Source organism: Octodon degus, unplaced genomic scaffold, assembly GCF_000260255.1.
Source record: "Octodon degus isolate 3935 unplaced genomic scaffold, OctDeg1.0 scaffold00050, whole genome shotgun sequence".
In the NCBI taxonomy this organism is placed as follows: Eukaryota; Metazoa; Chordata; class Mammalia; order Rodentia; family Octodontidae; genus Octodon; species Octodon degus.
Genome location: NW_004524626.1, coordinates 9,527,728 through 9,538,239, shown reverse-complemented (window position 1 = coordinate 9,538,239; position 10,512 = coordinate 9,527,728). Strand labels below are relative to the sequence as shown.

The window sequence follows — 10,512 nt, the reverse complement described above, 5'->3', positions numbered from 1 at the left end:
CAGGCCCGTGACTGGCCCAAGCCCAGGGCTGTGATTGGTGCAGGGCCCCAGGATGGTCGTGGAGATGTCCAGTGAGGGGCTGGGGGCGGAGCCAGGGAATCTTCTGGAAGAGCAGCTGTGGGGTTGGGGTTGCTCATCAGGAGCCCCTGCCCTTACCTCCCTGGTCTCAGCCACCCCATGGCACCCCCTCCCTTCATAAAAGGCAGCAGCAGAAGCAGCAACACCAGCAACAGCAGCAGCAGCAGCAGCATTTAAAATAGCAGGAGCAGGGAAGGGGCGCCTGGCTGAGAGTGGAGCTGCACCATGTTGGAGTGGGGTGGACAGCAGTGGCTGCTGGATAGCCAGGGAGACTTGGAGACAAACTGTCCTGGTCTAGAGTGGGGAAATAAGGAGCACAAATGGAGATTGGGGAGGTCGTGGCCTCTGGCCAAGCCACACCCACCCCCTCCAGCTATCACAGGCAAATGGCAGTGTCCAGAGCTTCTGCTGCATCTCAAAACCACTCTGCCTTCTGCTCCACAGAAATAACAGTGTCCTCCACAAAGCCAGCGGTTTGTACCAAGAGTATCGGCCCTGCTGCCTCAGACACTGACAGGCCTTTCCACAGCATTCACAACGGGCTGCACACTGTGCAGCGGCACAAAAGGCCTTGCGGGAGGCCTCGGACGCCTGCTGTGCAAATGCCCCGGCACCTGTGGGTTCCTGCAGGAACAGGAAGGTCCGTGGGAGCTGGCCCTGTGCACTGTCTGCCCCGCCCACTTCCTGCCCGCATCTCCTTGGGTCTGGTGTGCAGCAGAATGTGCATGCATGGACAGGAGAGGAAGGGATGGGGAGGAGGCGAAGGGGGTGGGGTGGGGCTGCTGCTCACCTGCTGTTCGCACTCCCACCCCAGGGAGCCCCTGGGGCCCCGTGGAACCCTCTCTGAGAACCAATGGTTCTGCTCCATCTGCACTCCTGTATGTCAGTCAGCTGGTGCCCAAAGCCCCACGGGCTGTCTTGTCCTCAGCCATGTGTGGCCCTGAACCTTGCACACCACTCCCTCCAGGGCATTTGTGATGCGTTAGGGGAGCCGGCCATTGCCTTCTGGGTGAGATGCCAGGGGGGCACATAATGGTCCACCCTGGTCACCTGATGCCAGGTGCAGAGGCCTGGATTGGGCAGGTGCAGCTGCAGCTCCACTTCCTTGTTCCTTCTGTTCTCTCCATCAGTGTCCCAGGTAGCAGGTGTCCAATCCTCACCCCAGGTAAGGGCTCTCAGGACCTACTGTGCCCCTTCACAGCATTTGTGGGATGTGTGTGGGACCCTCGAGGTCAGGCCTCTCCCTGCTACTCTCCCCATACCGCTGGCTTCTCCCCTTCCTGCAGCCGGGCTGCACCCAAGAGCTGCAGGGTTCACAACGTGGAGAAAGGCCTGGATGCTGGGTGGATGGGGCGGGGGAGGGGACAGAAGCCCAGGTGGATTTGCCACACCAACACACACCAGGCACTGCCCCACCCTCCCTGACAAGCTCTGCATGAGAAACCCACACCCTGGGGCCCCTGCATCCTGGGCCAACCCTTTCTTCCCAACTTCAGGTTCCCTCTGGTTCTGCTTGAGGGGAGGAAAGTGCTTGGGGCATAGTGTGTGAGTGTGAGTGTGTGTTTCTGAGTGTGTGTGAGCGTGCAACTCTGTGCATGTCTTGTTTTCTCTGTGGAATCCACCCGAGTGCCCTTTTAACTAGGCTTGCTGGAGCATGCGTGTCTCCCTGCACTGTGGAGGCTGAGGCAAGAGGGTCCCCAGTGTGTAGCCTGCTCGGGAGATTCAGGAAGACCCTGATTCCAAAATGATCAGGCAAAAAAGGGCCTTTTTTTTTTTTTTTTTTTTTTTTTGTATTTTGGAAAAGGGTCTACAAGGTTTTCAGGGTCTCACTACTAGATCGGACTATAGTGATTCACCTGTTTACAGCCTCCCAAGAGCTGGGATTACAGGCACGCACCACCGTGCCCAGTCTCAATTGCCCTCTCAGCATGCCCTGGGGGCGGGGCTGGCACAGCAGGCCCAGGATCAAACCCCCAGTCCCTATGCCTGCTTGCAGGCTCATTAATCCACTGAGTTATTTGGCCAACCCCCATTTTTCAATTTTCATTTTATATTATTTTACTTTGTTTTAGCCTTTCTGAGACAGGATCTCCCAACACAGCTCAGGCTGGCCTTGAGCTCGCTTTGTAGCCCAGGCTTGTCTGGAACTCACGACTCTCCTGTCTCAGTTTCCTGAGTGCTGGGATTACAGATGTGTGCCACCTGTCCTAGGCTGTCAAGTTCATTTTTAGGAGGGAACTTTGCTTGTAGCCTGAAAGCCCAGTACTGAGAAGCAGCCTGTAGCCCTGACCAACGTCCCTCCTGACACTGCTGGCTCTGCAGAACCTTGCCGCGAGCCAGGGATTTGGTAGTTTGCTTGCCTGCCTGCCTGCCTGCCTGCCTGCCTGCCTGCCCTCCTCCCTTCCTTCCTTTCTTTTGTTCTCTCTCTCTCTCTCTCTCTCTCTCTCTCTCTCTCTCTCTCTCTCTCTCTCTCTTCTTCCTTTCTTCCTTCCTTCCTTCTCTCCCTCCTTCCTTCCTTCCTTCCTTTCTTCCTTCCTTCTTGTGCCGAGGTTAAATCCAACTACCCACCCAGCCATTTCTTTAACCTTTTATCTAGAGATAGGACCTTCCTAAGGCCCTCAAAGTCCTGGATGCACTGGAAATTTTTTTTTTTTAGCAATGTTTAATACATTGCATAGTATTATCTTTAAATTAGTTATGAGAGTGCAAGAAAGTGGCATTTAATTGTCCAAAGAATATTAACACAATTCCTTTTTGATAAACTAAGAAAATTAGTACTATAACTATCTTAACTATCATATATATATATAAAGAAGATAAAGAAGATAAAAAATGTACAATAGATAGTATGAAGTGAGAAAATCATCAATAGGAAAGAGAAAGAGAAAAGAAGGAAAGGGGAATATATATATATATATACATATATATATTCCCCTTTCCTTCTTTTCTCTTTCTCTTTCCTATTGATGATTTTCTCACTTCATACTATCTATTGTACATTTTTTATCTTCTTTATCTTCTTTACCTTTTCAACTTCTCACCCTTGGGAGACAATACGATGTTTGCACGTTGCATCTGGTTTATTTCACTTATGAATGTGGTCTCAAGGTGCATCCATTCACGTATAAAAGTCTTTAGTTTACCCTTCTTTATGACTGAGTAGTACTCATGGCATAAAAGGAGCACAACTTTTTTTCTCTACTCCTTGGTTGATGGGCATTTGGGTTGTTTCCAGCATCTAGCTATCCCGAGTCGTGCTGCTGTCCATATGGGTGCTATAGTAGGATGGTTTTAGTTCTAGGAAGATAGAAGTAGGGGAATAGCTGGGTCAAATGGGACCTCCAGCCCTAGTGTTTTGAGGAACCTCCACACCGATTTTCACAGTGGTTGCACCAGTCTACAATCCCACCAACAGTGGAGAAGTGCTCCCTTATTCCCGCAGCCCCACCGGCATTTGCTATTGGCTGATTCCTCCATGACATTCATTCTTTCCAAGTGAGATGGAGGGTCCCAGCCCAGGCACAGTGCAGGTGAGACCCTCTTCCACCCCCTGGGGACCCCCTCCACTCCGCAGCACCCCACCCCACCCTGCCCGCCCAGTGAGAATTTCTGCTGTGTTCTGGTGACCCCATGATGCAGTCCTAGCCCAGGCCTGGTGAGTGTGTGGGAGAGCTGCCTCTCCCACCGTACTCCATCTTGTGCCCTCCAGACTCAGCTCAGGCCTGACATACAGGCCAGAGGTGAAACCCTGCAGCTGCGATCCCTGCAGAGAGAGTAGGGGACAGAACCATCCAGCTAGTCCAGGAACAAGTGAGATAGAATCTCAGTGTTTTGTTTTTTTTTTTTTTCAGAACCGAGGATTGAACTCAGGCCCTTGCGCTTGCCAGGGAAGCACCTATGCTACTGAGCCATCCCCCTGGCCCTGGAATCTCAGTGTTGTGCCCACTTGCAACTCTCCAGTGACTACCTTGTGGCCCACCCAAGGCCACAGAGGGTGGCAGCACCGCTCCTGTCTAGTCTGGTGGCACAAATTAGGGAGTGCCAAACTACTTTGTGGATGGTTTGGCTCCATTCCTGACAGGCCACCCTGTCACCTGGTGACAAGGACCAGGAACAGGACTGGGCCAGGTGTTGGCTCTGGCTCCACTTCCTTCTTCCTTATTTGCTCCATCAGGTCCCAGGGAGCAGCTGTCCCTGTCTGTCCTCCTTGTGAGCAGCTTGTGGCCCCCCAGGTAAGGGCTTTCAAGACAGATTCACACACTTCAAAGCGTTGTGCATGGGAACCTTCAGGTTTGAGGCTGGGCCTCTCCCCGCTCTTCTCTACCCTGCTCCACTGGCTTCTCCCCTTTCTGCTGCCAGGCGGCTCCCTAGGGCTCTGGGGTCTATGGTGGGGGATGGAGGGGTTGTGACTGGGCAGCAGCCTGGGTCACACCTGTGGTCTCCCTGGGTGCTGGGTGGACAGGGTGGGGAAGGGGATGGAGACCCTAGTGGATTTGCCACACCAGGATGCACCAGGGGGTGTCCCACCCTCCCGGCCAAGCTCTGAATGAGAAACCCATACCCTGGGGCCCCGGCCTTCTGGGCCAAACCCTCCTTCCCAACCTAAGGTTCTGTCTGGTTCTGCTTGAGGGGAGGAATGTGTTTGGGGCGCAGTGTGTGTTCCAGTGTGAGTGTGAGCATGTATGTGTCCGAGTGTGTGTGCGTGTGCTAGGCCTGGAGGAGCATGCGTAGCTTCCTGCACTCTGGAGGCTGAGGCTAGAGGGTCCCCAGTGTGTGGCCTACCTGGGCAGTGTAGGAGGACCCAGAGTCCAAAATAATCACAGACAGAGCCATTTTTCAATTTTTTCAAAGGAGTATTTTGCTTTGGTACTGACATAGTACCAAATGAGTTAAGTTGGCTGACATAGCCCAAGCCTGAAAGCAGCAGCTGGAGGAGGGTCGACATGCATGTCAAGTGGTTTTTGGTCTTCTTGAGACAGGGTCTCACTATGCAGCCCAGACTGGCCTTGAGCTCACCTTGCAGCCCAGGCTGGTCTCAGCCTCGCAATATCCTCCGTCTCAGCCTCGCAATATCCTCTGTCTCAGCCTCCTGAGTGCCGACGTTACAGGCGTGTGCCACCACGCCCTGCATTAAAATTAACTCTTTATGCATGGATGTTTTGTGTTTTCTTAGTTACAGTTTTATTGAATTTTGCTCTATTGGTAATCCCTTCTCTTTCATTCGTTTCAGATTTAGATTCTACTCGTCTTTTCATTTTTTAAAATTTTTATTAGTCCTCGTTTGCAGCACACCGTCCTTCCCTTCCTTGTGTGGAGTCGGTACCTGCGTAGACATCGTCTTAGACCCTTTCCTCATCCCTCCTCGCCCTGCCTCCAGCTCGGGTTCCCTTCCCACGGGAGAAGCCTGTGCCTCCCTACGCCCCTTTAGCTGTCTAGTACTTGACTCTTCATAATGTGAGATTCTCATCTAAGAGAAATCATGCCCTGCTCAGCCGTGTGCATCTGGTTGACTTCGTTCTGCGGTCTGAGTTACCGTCTCAAGGTTCACTCATTTGGTACAAATGACTCACATTTACATTTCCTTATGGCAGAGTAGGTCTTCCTTGTGTGTACACAACCACCCTCTTTGACCATTCCTCTCTTGATTGATATTTAAACTGCTTCCCCAGTTCTGCAAAATAGATAGATAGATAGATAGATAGATAGATAGATAGATAGATAGATAGATAGATAAACTGCTTGCAAACTTTAGCAAGTCAGGTGTGGAGTACAGCACACCTGCGATGCCAGCACTCAGGAGGCAGGAGGGTCATGAATTCAAGACCGGCCTGAGCTACAAAGTGAGCTCAAGGTCAGCCTGAACTGCATAGTGAGAACCCATCCCAGAGAGACAAAGAAGAAATGTAGTCACTAGGACTGTGCAGCTATAAACATGGGTGTGCATGCACCGCTGTAACAGTATGCCTTTAACTCGTTTGGGAAGCTGCCTAGAAGGGGAATACCTGGGTCAAACAGAATTTCTAGTTCGAGTCTTTTATGGAATCTCCATGTTGGCTTCCATGGTGCCTGCGCTAGTTTCCACTACCAGCAGGTCAGGGTTCCTTTTGTGCTTCATCCTCACCAACATTATATGATTTCTGGATGATAGCTGTGCTTTCTGGGGGCAGGATGGAATCTCAGTGTTATTTGGATTTGCATTTCTGTAATAGATAGTGATGTTGAGCATTTTCCCATATATTTGTTGTCCACTTATATACTTCTTTGGTGTGTCTGTTCGTTTCACTATTTTCTGATTGGGTCTCTTATTCTGCTGGGGGAGTCTAATTGCTGAGGTCCTTCCCATTGTGTAGGGTGTCTTTCTTCAATCTTTTTTTTTTTTTTTTTTCCTTTTCTGGGCAGAAGGTTTTTAGTCTGATATGATCCCATTAGGTGGTTCTCGGTACTATTTCTGGTGAACCAGGATTCTTTTCAGAAAGTCCCTGGCCACACCTATGACTTCAAAAGTTTTACCTAAGGGGCCGGGGAGATGGCTCAGTAGAATAAGTGCTTCCCTGGCAAGCGCAAGGGCCTGAGTTCAATCCCCAGTTCCAAAGTTTTACCTACTTTATCTGCTAGCAGGTTAAGCATTTCTATCTTAACATTTAATTCTTTGATCCATTTATATTTTATTTTAGTACATAGTGAGAGATGATGGATTTGCACTCAATCCTGTCAATTTTCCCACCACCATGCACTGAAGGGGGTTTCTTTCTTCCAGTGAATGTTTTTGGCCCTTTTGTTAAAGATCAAATAGCTAAATGTGCCTGGGGTTGTTTTTGCATCTTTTATTCTATTCCACTGACCCTTGTGTCTTTTTGTGCTGGTATACCATGCCGTTTTTATTACAATAGCTTTGTAATATAACTTCAAGCCTGGAATTGTGGTGCCTCACACCTTCCTCTAGCAGGGATTGAACTCAGGCCCTTTCACTTGCCAGGCAAGCACTTATTCTACTGAGCTAATTCCCCAGCCCCTAGCTATTGTTATTTTGATTAGGATTGTATTATATCTGTATATCAATTTTGGGTGTATAGTCATTTTGACATACTAGTTTTGCCTATTAAGGAACAGAGGACATCTTTCCATTTCTTTTGCTCACGTGTTGTTGCTCTTAATGTTGTTGTTGGAGACAGTCTTGCTGTGTAGTGCAGGCTGGCCTGCAGCTCACTCGGGACCCCAGGTTGGCTTCAATTCACAGCCACCCTTCTGCCTCAGCCTCCCAAGTGTTGAGGTTACAGGCGTGCACCACCATAACCAGCCACCTCTCCATTTTCTTTCTTTCTTTCTTTCTTTCTTTCTTTCTTTCTTTTTTTTTTTTTTTTTTTTTTTTTTTTGCAGAACCAGGGATTGAACTCAGGCCCTTGCGCTTGCCAGGGAAGGACTTACTCTACTGAGCCATCTCCCCGGCCCCCAACCTCTCCATTTTCTGATGTCCACTATAATTCCCCTTTTCAGAGTCCTGTCATTTTCACTGTAGAGATCTTTGACTTCCTTATTTAGGTGAATTCCAAAGTACTTGATTTGTGTTGGTGCTCCTGTGAATGATATTTTTCCTAAATATTTTCTCAACAGGTGCACTACTAGTGTACAGGAACTCTATTGATTTTTGTGTCTTGATTCTGTGACCTGCTACATGATTGAACTTGGTTCTTAATTCTAAGAATCCTTTGACAGTATTCAGGGGATCTTCTATATAGGAGATTATGTACTCTGCAAATAATGATAATCTGGCAACTTCTTTTCCTGTAACATCCATTGCTATATTTCTTTTTCTCGCCCAGTTGCTCTTGTGCATGTCTCTAGCACCGTCTCGAGTTGGGGGATGATAGCAAACATTCTTGGTTTGTTCCTGAGGTAAGGTGCTTCAATATGCATTTTCTTCAGTATTTTTTTTTTTTTAGCCAACAACATTAATTTTATTTGCATTTATTTTATGCTTCATTTATTCCTGTGCCAAAAGTTTTTGTTTCTTCAGTTTCTTCCGGGATATCTTTTTCTTCTGTGCAACTTCCTCCTCTGGTTTAGGAATATTTTGTTCCTTTTCAGTAAGAATCCTCTTAATGTGGCAGAGGGAGCTCATGTACAGGTGAATCCGGCTATGAGCTCTATAAGTATGGCAGCAGTGCATCTTGGGTGCTTTGTTCACCTGGATATGGTCAATAACCAGAGAATCTCCATCTAAACCCTTAGGTTCAGCATTAATTACTCTGCATTTTTAAGCATGTGCAGTAAAAATTCGGCACTCTTGGGCCACCAACCCTGCATCCAGTCTCACTGTTTGGCCTGGGCACACCTACCAACTCCACCACTGTAACATGGGAATGGCACACATTGCTTCTTTAATGTGACATCCTTCAAATACTCGTGGCCTTTCGGATATGCATACCCTTGATGGCCTGGGCAGTTTCGCATGTGTTCTTAAATTGAACGCAAAGATTTGAGCCTCTTGATTTGCATGATTTTGTGGGGTTTTCTGGGCCAAGAAAGTAGCGAACCATTTTCACAGGTCACCTCAGGCAGCTCACAGGAAGAGGAAGAGCAATAGTTTCTCTCTTCAGTATTTTTTTTCAGTATAAACATGTCCGTTTAATTGGCCTGTTAATGGTTCTTTAAATATTATAAGCTTCCGATGATTACAAAGAAAACTCCTCATGATCTTGTAACTGTAGACAACTTCAGTATTTTTTATGTGAAAGGATGTTGGAGTTTTTCTTTTTCAATTCCCTCCCCCCCCGCCCCCCCGGAACCAGGGATTGAACTCAGGCCCTTGCTCTTGCCAGGTAAGCACTTATTCCACTGAGCCATCTCCCCAGCCCAGTGTTGGAGTTTTTCAAAAGCTTTTTCTATTTAGATTATCCTGTGATTTATTTTATTTCATTTTATTTATTTTTTTACCAGGCCCTTCACCTGAGGCCCTTGCCCTTGCCTAGCAGACACTTAAACCTCTGAGCTATCTCCCCAGCCCAATCCTATCATTCTGTTTATCACATCCATTGATTTGCATATTTTGAACCATCCTTGCATGCCTGGTATGAAGCCTACTTGCTCATGATGTTTTACTTTTTTGATGAATCATTGCATTGTTTGTTGAAGATGATTAGTGTCCCTGTTCATGAAAGAGATTGGTTATAGTTCTCTTTTTTGTTGAATTCATGTCTTGTTTTAGAATTAGGGCAACCCCAGGAATAATTTTTGGGGTACTCCTTCCCTTTCATGTCCATTAAAGAGCTTAAGGGGTATTAGCATTAGGTCTTCCCTGATTTTTTTTTTTCCTAGAATTTTGCAGTGAACCTATCTGGACCTGGACTTTCTTAGTTGGTAAGATTTTTATTACTGCTTTAATGCTAATGCTAAATTCCAGTCAATCTTAGGCCTATCTTCTTTGCATCCCCTAGAAGCTGCTGGATCCATTTCTCCTGTTCCCTTATTGTTTTTAAGGAATTTCTCATTAGCACATACATATGGGGCTGTAACTTGTACGTCTGGCTGCCAACTGCTCTGATTTTAATTTGATCATCCCACTGGCATGACCTGCCAGCAGTGCCTGCACGGCTATCTGAAATACGGGGCCACTGTGCCCACAAAAAAATGCTAGCTGTATTTTTTTTTTTTTTTTTTTTTTTTTTTTTTTTTTTTTTTTTTTTTTTTTGTGGAACTGGGGATTGAACTCAGGCCCTTGCGCTTGCCAGGGAAGCGCTTATTCCACTGAGCCATCTCCCCGGCCCCTTTTTTTTTTGCTAGCTGTATTTTGATGTTTTGCATGCTCTGCACAAATCAGCCACCATTGTGTTAGATGTTTTAAAGAAATTCACAAATATGAATATCTTTTTGGGCAATAAAATATATTTGGTAATTATGGTAATGAGTTTTAGGTGATATGAATAGTATTTTTATATGAACAATATTAATTACTGCTTTTTAGACAGGGCCTCATCATGTAGTGCAGGTTGGCCTTGAACATGATTTTGTAGCCCAGGTTAGCCTCAAACTCATGGGACACTTCCTGCCTCTGCCTCCTGAGTGTTGGGATTACAGGTGTACATCAACATGCCCAGCTGATGTTAATTTATGTTTGGACAGTAGCTATTCAAATTCAAGCGACTAACTAGATTTGGTTCACGTACCATCCAATTTGATTAGCAAAAAGACCAATAGAATTGATGGGATCCACGGTATGAGCTGTCCCATGGGACAGCGATGCACGGAGCACTGGTGGTTCTAGTCAGCAGGAATGTGTCACTAATGACAGCACTGCCTTCTGGTTCGGACCCTCTGTTTTCAGGTTAATCACTTTTTATTTATTTATTTATTTATTTTGACATCAGTTATTTTTATTTTAAAGAAAAAAAAATAAAAACAATGGTACAAAATCTCAAAACAAGATTTTAGGAGAGT

The 10,512-nt window shown here is 47.0% G+C and overlaps 1 protein-coding gene and 1 pseudogene across 2 annotated transcripts in view; both read left to right on the top strand.

The window, feature by feature from the left end:
• Fut6 (fucosyltransferase 6) overlaps positions 1-6,624 on the top strand; it is a 21,284-nt gene extending 14,660 nt beyond the window's left edge. For both annotated transcript variants that reach the window (XM_004632967.2, XM_023717034.1), the window contains one exon: positions 6,594-6,624. The gene's annotated coding sequence lies outside the window, so the exon portion shown is untranslated. The remainder of the gene's footprint in view (positions 1-6,593) is intronic.
• LOC101568158 overlaps positions 1-10,512 on the top strand; it is a 43,146-nt pseudogene that overhangs the window by 7,356 nt on the left and 25,278 nt on the right.